Here is a 20,000-nt window from a genome sequence, read left to right as displayed (position 1 = left end):
GACCTACATCTCTCTTTGCACTGCTATTAACAGCTGCTAACGCATATCTTCATTTACGTGTATGTTTATACTGTGATTACTTTTAAAATGCATATCCACATATTCCTCTATTAAGGTTTTTTCCCCGTTGCCTTCTATCTGAAAGACTTTGCTTTGGCTTTGGGGTAAACCGCAGCCCGATCGGCTGCCCTGCCTGACATCGCTTTATATCCCGGTATACGTCCATGTGTTGTACCATTCACCAGCGTCCTTCCTCCTAGCAGAGTGGAGTCCTGGTGCGGTTAGGGCTAAAGTTCGAGACGTGTAAGCAAGCAAGCAATAATAATAATATGGAAGTGGGGAATATGGGGAAAGGAAGAGTACCCCTGGATACAATCCAGTTTATAGCTCAAAGGCAGGTACTCGGGATGGGAAAGATTGAGGAAATAGGGAGAAAGAGAAGTACAGGAGAAGAATAAAAGAGAGGGGCAGACCCTCTTGCGATATTAGGGAACTGGTATTATTATTGTTTTTTTGTAGGTATCCATATCTACCCGGATTCATACTCAACGCATAGATAAGCACACAGTCATGCACACACATTCAAATACACAGTTCAAATAATAATCATCCTACAGCATATTAACACATCATAAATTTCCACCCTGACGTACATAATGAATATTCATTATAAATATTTGATACACACATTCTTGCAAAATTATGTGGGGGGACGGAGTGATTTAAACTAGTACGCATGATAGTCCAATTCCAGTGTCTTGGGTTAGAGTTCTCTTGCTTGAGGGTACACTCAGGCACATTATTCTATCTGTTTCCTTATTTCCTCTCCTCACTGGGCTATTTTCCCTCTCGGAACTCTTGGCCTTACAACCATCCAGCTTTTCCAACTAGGGTTGTAGCTTAACTATTCATAATAATAATAATAATAATCTCCCCTATATAATAAAGAGCAAGCGTCTGGATATATATATATATATATATATATATATATATATATATATATATATATATATATATATATATATATATATATATATATATATATATATATATATATATATATATATATATATATATATACATACATAAATATCCGGTCACGCCCAACCCTCCGTCCCTTGGGTAGGGGAAGAGGGAGTAGTCATATCCTGGGGGGAGGTGAGGGGCGTGTGTGCATATTCATCTGAATATTTAGCCGTAATTTTTGCCGGGCTGCGTATATCAATAACAACAATACTAGAGGGGCACTCGGTGAAGCGCAGACCTCCGCCGCGGCAGCTTATTTTTCGACATTTTGCTCGACCTTGACCTTAACGTGTATTAATTGGCGCGGATTTTCCTACGATCAAATATCAACTAAGTTTGAAGTCTCTGTGACAATGATGTCCAAAATTATGGCTGATTACGTGAATGAGACATTTTGCTTGACCGTGACCTTGACCTTTGACCTTGACCTTCCAAACATTAAAATCGAATAGAGAGTTTTTTAAACCTTTCAATAGAAATGTCAGGAAATGGTATCTTTATTCCAAGAATAAATCGTAATGCATTAGAAATAAAGTAGAGGGGCACCAGTAGAGCGCAGACCTCCGCCGCGGCACCTTATTTCTTGACTTTTTTCTCGACCTTGAACTTTGACCTTAACATGTAATAATTGGCGTGGATTTTCATACTCTCAAATATGAACAAAATTTAAGGTCTCTGTGACAACGATATCCAAACTTATGGCTGATTACGTGAATTAGACATTTTGCTTGACCGTTACCTTGACCTTTGACCTTGATCTTCCGAAATTAAATAATTTCCAGCCTTTTACATAACAGTTAATCCCTGCAAGTTTCATTACTCTACGATTGAACTTGTGGCCAGGAAGCTGTTTACAAACAAACACACAAACTGGGGGTAAAACATAACCACCTTCCAACTTCGTTGACAGAGGTAATAATAATCTGAGAACCAGACAAAATAAATCAGACTTCAAGACGCTCTGTCATTCTATTTTTTTTTTCTTTGCTATTTCTCTCTAGCTGTTTAACGACGATGTCCAGTAAAGCGAAACGTGGAATTCAATATCAGGTGAAAAACGCTGACAAATTATATATGAAGAACTGTAAGAAATGTCCAAACGGTTTTATCTTAAGCAATCAGATGTCTTCCTCCCCCTTCTTTGATGAATGGTTAAATTGGGGGAGTTTACAAGGACAGTGAAGTGTTAATCTCGTGGCGAAGTCAGCACTGTAATTGTCAGTGGCTACTTTCCTGTTGGTAAGGGTAGGAGAGACTCTTTAGCTATGGTAAGCAGCTCTTCTAGAAGGACACTCCAAAATAAAACCATTGTTCTCTAGTCTTGGGTAGTGACATAGCCTCTGTACCGTGGTCTTCCACCATCTTGGGTTAAGAGTTCTCTTGCTTGAGGGTACACTCGGGCACACTATTCTATCTAATTTCTCTTCCTCTTGTTTTGTTAAAGTTTTTCATAGTTTACATAGGAGATATTTATTTTATTATTCTTAAAATATTTACTTTTTCCTTGTTTCCTTTCCTCACTGGGCTATTTTCCCTGTTGGAGCCCCGGGGCTTATAGCATTCTGCTTTTCCAACTATGGTTGTAGCTTAATAATAATAATAATAATAATAATAATAATAGGTATTCACCCCTGTCTTTTTCGTCTGTTTGCTAGTCTAATTATTTGTTTGCTTGTGATCAACTTCCTACAAAAACTACTGCACCGATCTCAACCAAACTCGGTAGTCTTGTCGAGTATGACCCCAGGATAAATCTGTAACATTTTGGATAGCGTACATCCAAGTACAAGTACGTAGCAGTACTTTATATATAATTGCAAATTTCAGTTTACATTTTGTTTGTGAACAACATTACGCAAAAACTATTGAACCAATTTCAACAAAACTTGGTGGACATGTGGGGTATGACCCAAGGACAAATCCATTAGATTTTGAAGAAAATATATCGAAATATAAGTACGCAGTGGAGTTAAGAGCAAATTACAGACTGTTTACTGTGGGGAAAGCATGCTCTTGTGACGGCCGAGAGAAAGGTTATGACTCAAAGGCAGGATGCAATCAACTGAGCAACTTTATTAAAGAACACTCTCCTTTATATACAAAATCTCAAGGCAACAGGAATTTTCATGTTCGAGATACAGACAATGTTAGAGAGGAAAAACGCAGACATGTTTATTCTGGTTCTTTTTAGTGCGAGGGAAGAGCGCAGATACAAGCATAATATATATAAAATAATTTATGTACGATCGTGTAACACACGGTTGGTACATTATCGAATGCCCCTCTAGTTTCAATAAGTTAACCTCAATTGGGTATCAACTATCTTAATAACCATCCTCAACAGTACAATACCATTATTATAAGACCACCATCTATAAAAGGGTCTGATAATAAATACCTAAATCTTTATTTTTCTACTCAAGCTGATTTATTTATTGAATTAGAATTAAGATTACCAACTGATTTGTTTAATTCTTGATAAATATTGCTTATAAGAAATATTTTCCCCTCTCACTTTTAAATTTACGTTTTGATACAAACTGATGTTTTGGCTACTGGTGCTCTCATAGTTTTCGATTATACCAGGAAAAAATTAAAATATTAATTTTAAAGAATTATATGGGATATCTAATCCCTCCCACTTATTTACAATTGAGGAATTTAGCTTAGCTCATTCTAAACAAGTTAACTATCAAATACTGAATGATGAGTCATGGTTTGTCCATTCTGGGTGATCTGCTTTTCATGGTAAACAATGTAATCTAATCACACATGAGCTGAGAGAATATTGCAAAACATCGGTGTAAACCTAAAGGTTTAAAGGCTACTCATAAATGGCATAGGCAAGGGACAGTGACATTGTCTTAGCTATAGTCCATTTCTTTTAGCGATGCATATTTTCACCGACTCGCAGCGGTGCCCTTTTAGCTCGGAAAAGTTTCCTGATCGCTGATTGGTTAGAATTATCTTGTCCAACCAATCAGCGATCAGGAAACTTTCCCTAGCTAAAAGGGCACCGCTGCGAGTCGGTGCAAATATGCATCGCTACAAGAAATGGACTATAGTAGGACAATGCCCTAGAGACGGATCATATATACATATGACCTGTACCCAAGCCCCCTCTCCATCCAAGCTAGGACCAAGGAGGGGCAGACAATGGCTGGTAATGACTCAGCAGATAGAACTATAGGTTCCCACAAACACCCTATCCATCACTAGGATGGTGAAGTTAGCCGAACCTACAAGAAGCTACCAAGCTTGAGCGGGACTCGAACCCCAGTATGGTAAATCGCAAGGCAGGGACGTGTCCAATAGGCCACCACAATTCCAGTACAGCAGTGATTTTTATGATTTTTTGTGTCAAAAATTATAATTCTGGATGTCAAAGAGAGAGAGAGAGAGAGAGAGAGAGAGAGAGAGAGAGAGAGAGAGAGAGAGAGAGAGAGAGAGAGAGAGACGGGCAAAGAGCTACAGTGAAATAGGAGACTTTGTCACTTTTGTTCCCTATCTAGGTCCAAATGTGTTGCTCATCTCGAAACTCTACAGTTAAAAATTTGCCGTAAAAATGGTAAAAATTCTGGAATAAATGTTGCAAGGCCTTTACCGTTTTAAAAATGGATATATTGACGTAAAGGAGTGATAATACGGTCACCAACCCGTAAGAAGATAATAACAAAGTAGGGTAAAATTACGGTCGACTGTATTTTACTGAAATACTTTTTACGGAGAATTTCCGATTCAAATTACGTTTTTTTTTTTTTAACTGTGTACCTTCAAGGTCATTCATGAAATTAAAATAACAATACTCATAACTATATGTGTAATTAACAACATAATAACAATACCTTGTGATTTGTGCCAATAATTAAGTTGTAATTATTTCATTCTATGGCCTCAGTAGAGCTAAAAAAAAAAGCTTAGGTAGAAAATGAATGAGACGCTTTCACACACACTGACTCGTACCATATACATCCCACAATTCTCATTATAATAAAGCATGTCATCTTTTGTAATTATCTCATAATAGCTGATATTGAGGAGATGAAATTACGAACAACAAAAGAATCTCCCGTATAATAAATAACAAGTGTCTGGATACATGCATACACACACACACACATATATATATATATATATATATATATATATATATATATATATATATATATATATATATATATATATATATATAAATATATATTATATATACAAATATCTCTCTCTCTCTAATATATATATATATATATATATATATATATATATATATATATATATATATATATATATATATATATATATATATCTATATATATAAATTTATATATAAATATATCCAGTAACGCTCAGCTCTCCCAGTCCCTCGGTAGGGGGCGAGGGAGTAATCATGCCATGCTCAGGGGGAGGGATTCATGTGTGTACATACCTAAATGACGGGTAGCGTACACTAGTATTCCAATAGTAAACAAAAGATCCAATAATCAATAGGCTGTAAACAACCTTTTTTTTATTTAGACTATAACAGAAACATTTTATATGAAAAATATATTAAGTACTAACTGTGTTTGTCTACAAATAAATTTATTAAGAAAAAAATGATTCGGTTTTGTTCTAGACAAGAAAAAAATGTTTAATGGACTCATGATAAAATTATAATGATTTATTGGTGGAGTTTAGATATTTCTTGATCTATCAATTATAGAGAGTTGTTTTTACATGTGTAGTTATTAATAACATGGGAGTCGTATTTTTTTTTACTCATTACGATTTATTTCTAATGATTTGTGATTGTTACTTGGATCTTATGTTCCAATTTCAAAAGATATCAGGTTTAAAAAAAAGAGACTATTGGATACTAAATTTTGGTTAGAGTTCACCTTTATACCATAGTCTGTACTATTCAGTAAAAAAAAGACAATTCTCTCTCTCTCTCTCTCTCTCTCTCTCTCTCTCTCTCTCTCTCTCTCTCTCTCTCTCTCTCTCTCTCTCAAGCTACATTATCTAGCAGTTTCACCACTTGTACCTGAATTTCCAAGAAATTTCTCACGTATCTTGACCATAATCATATTAAAAGGAAGAGTATCAATTATCAAATGACAGTTGTAATACCACAATAAATATGGGTATTAATCATGCTGAAGAATTAACTATAGAATTACAAAAAAATCCTACATAATTTCCGTATAATTTTACAGCCAAAATTTACTAAGTAATCATTACGAATTTAACGTGACAACACTTGTACAATTACGCATACAAGTTTTATTATTGTTATTATTATTATTATTATTATTATTATTATTATTATTATTATTATTATTATTATTATTCCTAGCTAAGCTACAACCCTAGTTGGAAAAGCAGATTGCTATAAGCCCAAGAGCCCCAACAGGGAAAAATAGCCCAGTGTGGAAAGGAAATAAAGAAAAACTAGAAGAGAAGTTCAAGAACAATAATAACATTAAAGTCAATCTTTCATATATAAACTATAAAAAAATCTGAAAATAAGAGGATAAAAACTTCGAAATAATGAAAAATAATGAAAATTTGATCAAAATATACATCGTTCATAGCACCATATATTTTCTGTCTAGTTCACACAAAGAACTCGTGGGTCATCACCATATTATTATTATTATTATTATCATTATTATTATCACTTGATAAGATACAACCCTAGTTGGAAAAGAAGGATGCTATAAGCCCTAGGGCACCAACAGGGAAAACAGCCCAGTGAGGAAAGGAAATAGCAATATGCATCGTTGATAGCATCATCTATTTTCTGTCTAGTTCACACAAAGAACTCGTGGGTCATCACCATATTATTATTATTATTATTATTATTATTATTATTATCACTTGCTAAGCTACAACCCCAGTTAGAAAAGAAGGATGCTATAAGCCCTAGGGCTCCAACAGGGAAAACAGCCCAGTGAGGAAAGGAAATAGCAATATGACAAATAAAAAAGGAGACAGTACCACGTGATATCTTAACCCCTATAACCTTCAACTCCATCTAAAATTGCATTAACCCTGGGATGATAATAATAATAAGAACCGCGAGAAAAAATAGCGAAGACTTTGCAATTGTCTTCGCAAAAAAAAAAAAAAAAAAAAAAAAAAAAAAAAAAAAAAAAAAAAAAAAAAAAAAAAAAAAAAAACAAGTGCTATATCTAAACAGTAATGAAACAAGGAGCCAAGGGCAAAGGCAAATGACGACAGTTTGCTGCTTATTACCGAGTCACCTGCGCTGGGAGAGGGGCGAAGAGGGAGTATAAGGACGCGAAGGTCAAGAGAATTCTTTTGTTTACATCATCGAAAGTAGGAAGTCACGGACACTAGGACCAAAAGGTCCTCCAGAAGTATAACTTGGACATATCCTTTTTATACCTAGAATTAAGGTTTCAGTTTTGGAAGCCATTGGAAAAATACACACGGCTAAAGTTGATTTCACAAGAGCAAATAGGTGGGATTTTTTTTTGAAGGTTGGCAGGGAACTATAGATCTTAATATATATGATTTGCAGATTGCAACGATCAGAGGCTTGCTCTCTTTGTTCAGTGAAACAAAGATTTTTGTCTTCGCCAAAATCGAAGATTTTACGAAGCTTATTTACTCATCCTGTCTTTTTGTTAGTTTATTTGTTTGTGAGCAACTTTACGCAAAAACTACTGTACCAATTTTGACCAAACTCGGTAGCCATGTTGAGTAATACCCAAGGATGAATCTGTAATTGTTTGTTTGTGAGTAACTTTACGCAAAAACCACTATACCAATTTTGACCAAACTCGGTAGCCATGTTGAGTATGACCCAAGGATGAATCTGTAACATTTTGGAAAATGTACATCAAAGTACAAGTACGCAGCAGTACTTTGAAAATATTCGCCATGTCAATTTTTTTTAACAACATTACGCCAACACTACAGAACCAATTTCAACGAAACTTGACGGACAAATGGGGTATGACCCAAGGACAAATCCATTAGAATTTGAAGAAATTAACATTGAAGTTAAAGTACGCAATGGAGTTAAGAGCAAAACAAGTTTTTTGGGCTAGGAGAAGGCACTTTACTGAGTGCCCCTGCAGTTTCCTTCTGTAAATACATTTTAATATTTGCTAGTAAACGCATTTTTCATTACTATTGATATTCTGCATTTGTGTGTACATGCTCACAAGTTTACTCCCGTGGTTACATAGATACATTCGTATACAGATGCATATACAAAACTCAAACATACTTAATACATCTTCTATGGTCATTAAATTAAAAGTATTATTTTATACGAGTGCACGCAACCCGTCAAAAATGACTGGTAAATATCTAAATGCATATGCACACAAATTCAACCCTTCCCACCACCTCCCCCTTTCCTAACTACCACAAGGGAGTTTGGGCAATTAGTGGTGGGGGGGGGGGAATTGTGGTTTCCGAGTGTACTTCTCGGGGTAACCCCTCTCCCCAGGGTATGACTATTCCCACTACTCGAGGGATTGGGAGAGACCGAGTAGCCATACATCTAGCAATGCCACTGAGCGTGAGAGGAAAGATGTATGTATATATATATATATATATATATATATAGATAGATAGATAGATAGATAGACACGTAGCTCTTCACTATATAAGGTCGATTGTGTATTCCAGAAACCAAACAAGTGAATGAGAACTAAGGACACCATAACAAAGAACCTTCCTATCCAATCTGACCTTGTCTCTTAACATCCTTCCAATGCATTCTGAATCTAGGTAACCTATCCTTAGATAACCAATCCTTCAGGACCGAAGGATGACGTACTGACTCCCCTAAAACTAAAGGCCCCTACACACGATCAATTTTTTCGTCAATTAATTAATATCAATTTATTGACGACAATGAAATTGAGGAAATAACTGTACCTAAACACGGTCAATGATTTGACTTCAATTTTCAGTTTGATTCATAACTTCGAGATGAAAGCATCTGTGGCTCTAGGAATAGTGCTTGCTCTGGACACTCCAAAGCATCTGTGGCTCTAGGAATAGTTCTGGCTCTGGACACTCCAAAGCATCTGTGGCTCTAGGAATAGTGCTGGCTCTGGACACTCCAAAGCATCTGTGGCTCTAGGAATAGTGCTAGCTCTGGACACTCCAAAGCATCTGTGGCTCTAGGAATAGTGCTTGCTCTGGACACTCCAAAGCATATGTGGCTCTAGGAATAGTGCTTCCTCTGGACACTGCAAAGCGATCAATTTTATTGAAGACCCATCAATAAATATCAAAGGATCTTTGATCTCTCAATGAATTGATTCAATTAAATTGTTTCAAATTTAATTGATATTAATGTCCCCTACACACGGTCAATTTCTCCATCAATTCATTGACGTCAATAAATTGATATCAATTAATTGACGAAAAAATTGATTGTGTGTAGGGGCCTTAACACCCAGCTGAACCGAATCTCGCTCGAAGCAAGAGACCTTGAATCTACGGTGTTCATTATCTACAACAATTTGGATCTTAAAATCTTCTTTTTCGATTACTAGAACGCTTTCTTCAAGGCTAGATTTACTATAGTCCATTTCTTTTAGCGATGCATATTTGCACTGACTCGCAGCGGTGCCCTTTTAGCTCGGAAAAGTTTCGTGATCGCTGATTGGTTGGAATTATCTCGTCCAACCAATCAGCGATCCGGAAACTTTTCCGAGCTAAAAGGGCCCCGCTGCGAGTCGGTGCAAATATGCATCGCTAAAAGAAATGGACTATAGGATCTGTCTATCTATGCAACTATCTTCTTGTTAGGAAATGGGGAATCCAGTGTTCACGATAGATCTGCCACGAATACATATTAAATTAAGCGTTTATTCGCTATTTTTACCTCCGCAAACAAAGCTGGGAGGTGGTTATGTTTTCGCCGTTGTTTGTCTGTTTGTTTGTGAACAACTTGCTGCCCACAATTTTACTCTGAGTAGTGATACTTTCAGAAAATAATTGTTATTTTGAGACGTGGAAGTTGAATTGAATGTCGACTGTATTCTACATTTCTGCTCTTCTCTTACTGATTTCGAGCTGGGACACTTATTCTGTCGTTCTGTCATATCTCACCCATAAACTATAATTCTAAATTGAACAAAATAATCAACTGAGTAACTATGTTTCAGAGTGCTATAAATAAACGATGATTTTAAATTAACTAAAATAATCAATTGAATATCTATGTTTCAGAGTGCTATAAATATAAATAAACGATAATTCTAAATTGAATAAAATAATCAATTGAATATCTATGTTTCAGAGTGCTATAAATATAAATAAACGATAATTCTTAATTGAATAAAATAATCAATTGAATATCTATGTTTTAGAGAGCTATAAATAAACGATAATTCTAAATTGAATAAAATAATGAATTGAGTAACTATGTTTCAGAGTGCTATAAATAAACAATAATTCTAAATTGAATACGATAATCAATTGAGTAACTATGTTTCAGAGTGCTATAAAGAGGTTCGTCGTGGCTTGAGAGTGGAGGCGTCCCACGTCGATAAATATGTGAAGTCTGGTTCCCTGATCGAGTGTGAGAGAGCTTGTGATATTGCCTTCTTTACATGCAAGGGATTCTCTTACAGGTAAACTCACATTTCTGATTGAAAGTAGAGTTTTTTCTTTGATCTGAGTATTCGTCACTGGTTGAAATACATGATTAACTTATCTATTATTTGGGTTTAAAAAAAGAAAAAAGTTTTGGTTTCAGTGGGTTAAAAAAAATATTTTGGTTTCAGTGGGTTGAAAAAAAATTTGGTTTCAGTGGGTTAAAAAAATTTTTTGGTTTCAGTGGGTTAAAAAAAAAAGTTTTGGTTTCACTGGGTTAAAAAAAGTTTTGGTTTCAGTGGGTTAAAAAAAAAGTTTTGGTTTCAGTGGGTTAAAAAAAAAATTTTTGGTTTCAGTGGGCTAAAAATTTTTTTTTGGTTTCAGTGGGTTAAAAAAAAAACTTTTGGTTTCAGTGGGTTAAAAAAAAGGTTTTGGTTTCAATTGGTTAAAAAAAAGGTTTTGGTTTCAGTGGGTTAAAAAAAAGGTTTTGGTTTCAGTAGGTTAAAAAAAAAAGTTTTGGTTTCAGCAAGTTGAAAAAAGTTTTGGTTTCAGTGGGTTAAAAAAAAAAGTGTCTATTCTTCGTTTGCTCTGGATTTATAACTACAAGAAAAGAATATAGATGGTTTGTCATGAAATTAGCATATCAAGCTAAAATTGACTCTGAGAGTTAGTGAAATACATATTTAACTTATCTAATATTTGATTTTTTTTTAAGTTTTCGTTTTAGTGGGTTACATATTTTAAAAAGAAATAGTTGATATTCTTTGTTTGCGGGGGCTTTTTATCTACATAAAAAGATTAAATATAATTTGTCCAAGCTAAAAGTGGCTCTGAGAGTTAATGTTTGGACTGATAAGAAATCAAATAATTTTACAAAATTTGTCCAATATGATGTATTACAACTTAGGAACATAGATGGTGGGGTATTTTCAAATAATTTTTGGCATAGACTCAACAATTCTTCCTTTGCTTATACCAGATGGCTGTCACCTCTATACCCATGTACTGTGCCATATGGTCCAAATTCCTAAATTATCTATCTATATAGCAAAGCACTTCCCCCAATTTTTGGGGGTAGCATATATCAAATAAATGAAAATAGGGGACTTTCTTCTCTACGCTCCTCCCAGCCTTACGAGGGACTCAACCGAGTTCGGCTGGTAAATTATATTATTATTACTATCCAAGCTACAACCCTAGTTGGAAAAGCAGGATGCTATAAGCCCAGGGGCTCCAACAGGGAAAAATAGCCCAGTGAGGAAAGGAAGTAAGGAAATTAATAAATTAAGAGAACAAATTAACAATAAATCATTCTAAAAAAAGTAACAACGTCAAAACAGACATGTCACATATAAACTATTAACAACGTCAAAACCAGATATGTCATATATAAACTATAAAAAGACTCATATCAAATTAATTGGCCTCCGTACACTTGCACTTGGTCATATGATCCAAATACCTAAATCAAATTAAATAAAAATGGATGGCCTCTATAAACAAGAACAACAAGAGTAACTATCATTTCCACCCTCAGTGACTACCACACCCGGGAGCCGGAGAACTGTCTGCTGACCCGGGAAACGACCCACACCCTTGACATCAACGACCCCCGGGACTTCTACAAGGATCCTGACTTCGTCTTCTTCGAGAAGACATCTGGCAGAGACTGCGACTACGAAATTGATCACACCACCAACCGATATCCAGGTAAGGGTTGCCAGATTGGCCTTTTTTTTTTTTCAGGCCAAAAATACCATCAAATTTGACCTTTTTGAAATTGGCTGGACTTTAGTAATATCAAGAAAAAAGGAGGGGCTTAAATACCATATTTTTGGCCTTTTCCAACTAATGGGTTGGCCTTTTTAAGGCCGGGAGCACACTAGCGACTCTGTGGCGCCACAAAGCCACATCATCGTGTGGCGGGAAGTGGTCTCCCATAGGTTTCCATTGTTTTCAAATTTTACCGCGCAAACTAGCAACTGTGGCTCTCTGTCGCTCATCCCCGCCACAGGCGTGGCGTGGCTTTGAAGACAATGGAAACCTATGGGAGACCACATCCCCGCCACACGATGCTGTGGCTTTGTGGCGCCACAGAGTCGCTAGTGTGCTCCCGGCCTAAGCTGTGGTTGACTAGAAGTTGGCCTTTTTCTCATTTAGAAAACCTGGCAACTAACGTCCCTGCCTGGTGTTTGCCAGACGGGGGTTCGAATCCCGCTCAGACTCGTTCATACTTTTAGTTGTCTGCAACCTTACCATCCTTGTGAGCTAAGGTTTGGGGGTTTGGGGGACCCTTTACGTCTATCTGCTGAGTCTTCAGCAGCCATTTCCTGACCCTCCTTGGTCATAGTTTGGGTGGAGAGGGGGGCTTGAGCGCTGATCATATGTATATATGGTCAGTGTCCAGGGCATTGTCCTGCTTGAAAGGGTATTGTCACTGTCCCTTGCCTCTGCCATTCATGAGCGGCCTTTAAATCTTTAAGTGCCACGATTTTACATTCTAGTGAATTCATTTAACTTCCTGTTTCCAGAATAGAGACTTTACTGATTTTACTTAACTAAATATTTGGAAAAGTAGAGAGAGAGAGAGAGAGAGAGAGAGAGAGAGAGAGAGAGAGAGAGAGAGAGAGAGAGAGAGAGAGAGAGAGAGAGAATGATAAGCAGTGGGTTAGTATTATTTTGCTTAATGGTACATTCAGACACACTATTCAATGTTTACTTATTTCCTTTCCTCACTGGCCTATCTTCCCTGTTGAAGCCCTTGGGCTTGTAACATCCCACTTTTCCAATTAGGGTTGTAGCTTAGAGAATAATAATAATAATAATAATAATAATAATTAATAATAATAATAAAGAAACATATGGCTAAAGAAATCCTTAACCAAATTTATAATCAAAGTAATTTTTAAAAATCCCTAAAATAAATGAAAAAAAAAAAAACCCAGGATATGAACTAAGGTCTCCCTGTAGTGTCTCTCTCTTTCAAATATCCAAGGTTGGAATCTAATTTCCTGGGCAAAGAGAGCTAAACACCCTTTGAACAAGCCTGACTTTCAAAACATCATCCTTGCAACGCCCAAATACACACCTTTTTTTCCTATGGCTGGCTTCCTCAGTAATATCAAGGTCATGTTTAAAATGAATACCCGTTAGCTATTGATTGATTGATTGATTGATTTAAAGTTTTCAGGCATCCTGACATCTAAGGTCATTGAGGCAAAGTTAACCCTTTTACCCCCAGGCTATTTGGAACTTTCCAACCCTTAACCCCCAGGCGTTTTTTTTTCAAGCACATTTTGCAGTATATTTTCTTTAAATTGCTCTAACAGCCTTAATTTTCGTCATAGAGAGGTCAGGTTGGTCTCATTCTCTTGAAAAATGCCTGAAGTTTCTCAAAAAAAAATATTATCAAAAATATGCAAAAAAAAAAATGTAAATAGTAGTTTTTTTGCAAGGACGTACCGGTACGTCCATGGGGATAAAGGGATGAGTTGTTTAATATGATTTTTTAAAATCTAATATCACTAAACCATCTCTGAATTAAACCTATCAGATAGACTAGAAAAAAATATTCAATTTACTGCCTGTTGGTATGCGGTGAACTATCTGACGAAAATCTCCCACCATCACCAGTGGTCAGTGTAATGAATAAAATAACCAAACCCCAGACATGGATAAAGACATGACTGAGGCCTTTGTCCTGCAGTGGAATAAAGTCGGCTGTATTTATTGTTGTTGTTACAATATTGGTCATGGCCACCCATACTAGGTTGGTTTGCTTTGAGCAATCAGACGAAAATATTTCAGTTTCACTAATTCGCACTGGCCAGCGTGGTGATGAAAACTGGCCAAACCCCAGGCATGAATAAGGACATGTCTGAGGCCTTTATCCTGCAGTGGACTAGAAATGGCTGCATTTGTTGCTGTAGTGAGGATACATAATGTGTGTCAAGGACAGAATTTTTTTTTTTAATTTCACTAAAACATCTCCATGTTAAACCTATCAGATAATTCTCTATTTCCTGCCTGCTGTGTGCTGTGAACTAGCACACTCAAATCTCCCACCATCACCAATACGCAGTGGCTAACGTGTTGATGAAAACTGCCCAAATCCCAGACATGAATAAGGACATGTCTGAGGCCTTTGTCCTACAGTAGAATAGAAACGGCTGCATTCGTTGTTGTGGTGAGGTTACATAATTTGTGTCAAGGACAGAATTTACTTTTTTTTCCCTAAAACATCTCTATGTTAAACCTATCAGATAATTCTCTATTTCCTGCCTGTTCATTTGAGCAGAGACTAAATGGGCAGTTTACATTATTTTTTTATCAAGGAAAAAATTTAAAAGCAAAAAATAATATAATTAAGCAAACAATCACGAATGGGCAACAGAATTAGCAAGGATCAAAAATTATTCTTTTCATTTCATTCATTTAATACGATTGTCATAACGTCGGAAAGAATGGTACTGTAAGAGAGGGTCGAAGTACCGTTCAATTGTACAGCTTTCCGAAATATACCTAAAAACTAAAACATATATCTCCATGATAAAGATATGTTGAAAATAATAAAAAGAGAGCGTGTCTGGCTTTATATATATATTTATATATATATATATATATATATATATATATATATATATATATATATATATATATATATATATATATATATTTATATATGTGTGTGAACATATTATATATAATCATATATATAATATATATGTATATATAATATATATATATGTATGTATATATATATATATATATGTATATATATATATATATATATAATTACACACACATACATATACACATTTAACTTTCCGGTCACGTCCAGCGGCACTACCATACATATAACTACACTGGTGAGAGGGGATTGCACATGTGTGCGTATCTATCTAAATATTCTAGCAATCATTTTTGACGGGTTGCGTACACTAGCCTATATATACAAACAACAATTTTCTTCTCAATAAAACCTGTATTGCGTTACGGTTAATAAACAAATTATTAATGATTAACGGAAATAAAAAACAGTGTTACTTTCTTTTCTGTAAAGTTCTTCTTCACACATGATGGATTATGCGGTACAGAACGAGGCACCTTCAGTCACGCCTAAGATGAGTCATGAGTGACTGCAAATAAGAGTTGATGAACGGTGACTTGGGCGTGCGCAGTGTTAGGTAGATTAATCAACAACTCGTTAGTTTCTTTGGTCGCTGCAACGTCACTATCCTTGCGAGCTAAGAATTGGGGGTTTGTGGGAGCCTATAGGTCTATCTGCTGAGTCATTAGCAGCCATTACCTGGCCCTCCATGGTCGTAGCTTGGGTAGAGAGGGGTCATGTGCGCTGATCATATGATATATGGTCAGTCTCTAGGGCATTTTCCAGCTTTGATAGGGCAATGTCACTGTCCCTTGCCTCTGCCATTTATGAGCGGCCTTTGGTTGTTGCAACCTCACCATCCTTGTGAGCTAAGAATTTGGGGTTTGTGGGAGCCTATAGGTCTATCTGCTGAGTCATCAGCAGCCATTGCCTGGCCCTCCTTGGTCCCAGCTTGGGTGAAGAGGGGGCTTGGGCGCTGATCATATGATATATGGTCAGTCTCTAAGGCATTGTCCAGCTTTGATAGGGCAATGTCACTGTCCCTTGCCTCTGCCATTCATGAGCGGACTTTAAACCTTTAAACAGAATTGACTGTTAATTCTATAATCCCAAATTGGAAAGTAATCATAAATTTGACTCAAAAACCAATAATAGCATTTTTAGAGACAATGCCAATCATTTTATAGAGGCTCAAAATGAAACTTTTAGTATCAGTATATCATCAAATTTTCTTTGTACCTAAATAAAACCAGATTAAGGATTTTTACACTCGGGCACACTATTCTATCTAATTTCTCTTCCTTTTATTTTGTTAAAGTTTTTATAGTTTATTTAGGAAATATTTATTTTAATGTTATTGCTCTTAAAATATTTTGTTTTTTATTTTTTCCTTTCCTCACTGGGCTATTTTTCCCTGTTAGAGCCCCTGGGTTAATAGGATCCTGCTTTTCCAACTAGGATTGTAGCTTAGCTTGTAATAATAATAATAATAATAATAATAATAATAGGGTTGTAGTTTTAATAATAATAATAATAATAATAATAATAATAATAATATTAGGGTTGTAGCTTATCAAATAATAATAATAATAATAATAACAATAATAATAATAATAAATAAATAATAATAATAATAAAAGGATTGTAGCTTCTCTAATAATAATAATAATAATAATAATAATATCTTTCACCGTATCTTCGCCACCTAATTAAAAGAAAACAACAACACATTCGTTGTATCCGGAAGCCAACCTAACAACTAATTAAATTGTAATGACTTATGATGGAACATCCTTGGGGTCTTCAAATCCTCTTTTATAGTTATCCTTGGAAAAAAAAGAAAAACAAAATTTTGAAATAGCTCCAGATAATTAAAAATTCAGCTATAAAGACTAGGAAATTCAACCATTCACTTTATTTCTGAATAAGCTATTCAATGTGTTCCTGTTTCAGCTTCCATCCAAGGTCTAAAAAAAAAAAAAAAAAAAAAAAAAAAAAAAAAAAAAAAAAAAAAAAAAAATCATTATATGTTGAGACCTTGATTGTGGTGGCCGATGTGATAACGTCCCTGACTGGTGAACACCAGAATGGAGTTCAAGTCCCGCTCAAACTCATTAGCTCCTTTGTTCGCTGTAACCTCACAATCCTTGTAAGCTATAGGTCTATCTGCTGAGTCATCAGCAGCCATTGCCTGGCCATCCTTAGTCCTAGCTTGGGTGAATATGGGGCTTGGGTGCTGATCATATGTATATATGTTCAGTGTCTAGGGCATTATCCTGCTCAATAGGGCATCAGCAGCCATTGCCTGGCCATCCTTAGTCCTAGCTTGTGTGAAGAGGGGGCTTGGGCGCTGATCATATGTATATATGGTCAGTCTCTAGGGCATTGTCCTGCTCGATAGGGCAAAGTCACTGTTCCTTGCCTCTGCCATTCATGAGCGGCCTATAAATCTTTAAATCTTTAAACTGATCGAATAATTGATGATTTTGAAAGTTCAACCTGACTCTTCCGCCTCAGAAATTTGAGAAGTTCAAATATTTTTCGATAAATAATAGATTGCATGAAATATATTCTACAGAGATCAATGACTGATTGATTTTGAGTTTTCCAGCACCCTGATATCGAAGGTCATTAACGCTGATATCATTTGTTATGCATTATAAAAGAAAATTAAATTTAAAACCATATAAATAAACAGATCAGTATAAAAATTGAATAGCTTTCAGAAGACCTGTTTCTGAAGTATATCTAAGAATGCTGTTATCATTATAATAATAATAATGATAATAATAATAATAATAATAATAATAATAATCATTATTATTATTATTATTATTATTATCATTATTATTATTATTATTATTATTATTATTATTATTAGCTAAGCTACAGCCTTATTTGGAAAAGCAGGATGCTATTAAACCAAGGGCTCCAATAGGGAAAAATAGCCCAATGAGGAAAGGAAACAGGTTAATAAATAAACTAAGAGAAAAGTAATGAACAATTGAAATAGAATATTTAAAAAACAACAACAACATTAAAACAGGTTTTATGTCACCCCATTTAACATAAAAAAACCATTCGCTGCAAGTTTGAACTTTTGAAATTTTATCGATTCAACTCCCTGCTTAGGAAGATCATTCCATAACCTTACCAAAGCTGGAATAAAACGTCTAGAATACTGTATAGTATTGACCTTTAAGAACCTGCCATCCCTACCTCGAGAGAGAGAGAGAGAGAGAGAGAGAGAGAGAGAGAGAGAGAGAGAGAGAGAGAGAGAGAGAGAGAGAGAGAGAGAGAGAGAGGATGTAGTTATGTTGCATTTAATACCGGAAGAACCATTTGTATTGCTTTTAGCTTCAAATAATAATTGCAGGGAAAATTATTCTGTCACCAAACGGACTTATTATCTTTCTTATCGGTCAATCTGAAACGAGCAGATTTCATGCTCGTTATCTTTCCTAATCACCCTCGTCGTTATTATAACATTTTGTACTGGAAGGTGTCATTCAACTCAGCAGAGACAATTTTTAATCAATTTTTGATAATCTGGTACAATTTCATGATTAATTTCTGAACTTCGTTGCATTTATTTACTAATGTACAGCTGGCTTCACTAATTCCGGTACACTAACGTCTCCTTACCTTCCCAGGAAGTGTACCGGAAGTTATGAAGCCAACTGTACCAGAGCCATCAAAAATGACAGCTAAATATTTAGATATGCACACACACAGATTCAACCCTTCCCACCCCCTCCCCCTTTCCTAACTATAACCAGCAGTTTTGGCAATTTGTGGGAGATTGTAGTTTACGAGTGTACAGTTGGCTTCATTACTTCCGGTACACTAACGTCTCTTTAGTTTCACGTGAAGTGTACCGGAATTAATTTAGCCAACTGTACCTCTCGGATAACTCCTCACCAGGGTATGACTATTCGGAGCTCCAAAGCAAACAATGGCGGACCTTCTATCGTCACCTCCCAGATTTACCCTTATATCAGCACATAGACACATAGGCATTGATAGATATAATCTAGTCTACTAAAGTATTAGTGCATTTGCACAGTAAGTCATAAAATTCCTCTGTAGTGCACAAATGAATTAGATTTACCGCTAGGTGGTTACAGAGCGAACTGGCTGGCAGAGAGACGGGGCTGGTAGAAGGAGTGGGCTGGCAGGGAGATGGAGCTGGTAGGAGGAGGAGATTGTGGGGAGGTAGAGGGAGTGGGCTGGCAGGGAGAAGGAGCTGGTAGGAGGAGAAGTTTGTGGGGAGGTAGAAGGAGTGGGCTGGCAGGGAGAGGGAGCTGGTAGGAGGAAGAGATTGTGGGGAGGTAGAAGGAGTGGGCTGGCAGGGAGAGGGAGCTGGTAGGAGGAGGAGATTGTGGGGAGGTAGAAGGAGTGAGCTGGCAGGGAGAGGGAGCTGGTAGGAGGAGGAGATTGTGGGGAAGTAGAAGGAGTGGGCTGGCAGGGAGAGGGAGCTGGTAGGAGGAGGAGATTGTGGGGAGGTAGAAGGAGTGGGCTGGCAGGGAGAGGGAGCTGGTAGGAGGAGGAGATAGTGGGGAGAAGGGAATTATACGAGAGAGAAGACTGCACGAGGGAACATTACTAATGAAAAGCCATTGGCGTGAATAAGAAATGAGATCCCGGAGATATTATCCCGATATCTTGAAAGATGTATTCTTGAAATCTCAAGTTTGCAACGAACATGTTTGCCATGACGTAATGCGTGGCTACTTTACATTTCAGGATTTAACAAACAGGTAATCAGAACTTACTAAATACCCAGGTAACAGTTTTA

At 36.2% G+C, this 20,000-nt stretch overlaps 1 pseudogene; it reads left to right on the top strand.

Annotated features, from left to right (window-relative positions):
• Positions 1 to 20,000, top strand: part of LOC137625045 (uncharacterized) — a 107,521-nt pseudogene that overhangs the window by 12,924 nt on the left and 74,597 nt on the right.

The sequence above is a fragment of the Palaemon carinicauda genome, chromosome 31, assembly GCF_036898095.1.
Source record: "Palaemon carinicauda isolate YSFRI2023 chromosome 31, ASM3689809v2, whole genome shotgun sequence".
NCBI classification, from domain to species: Eukaryota; Metazoa; Arthropoda; class Malacostraca; order Decapoda; family Palaemonidae; genus Palaemon; species Palaemon carinicauda.
The sequence above is the reverse complement of the archived record's forward strand: the minus strand, read 5'-3'. Positions and strand labels throughout refer to the sequence as shown.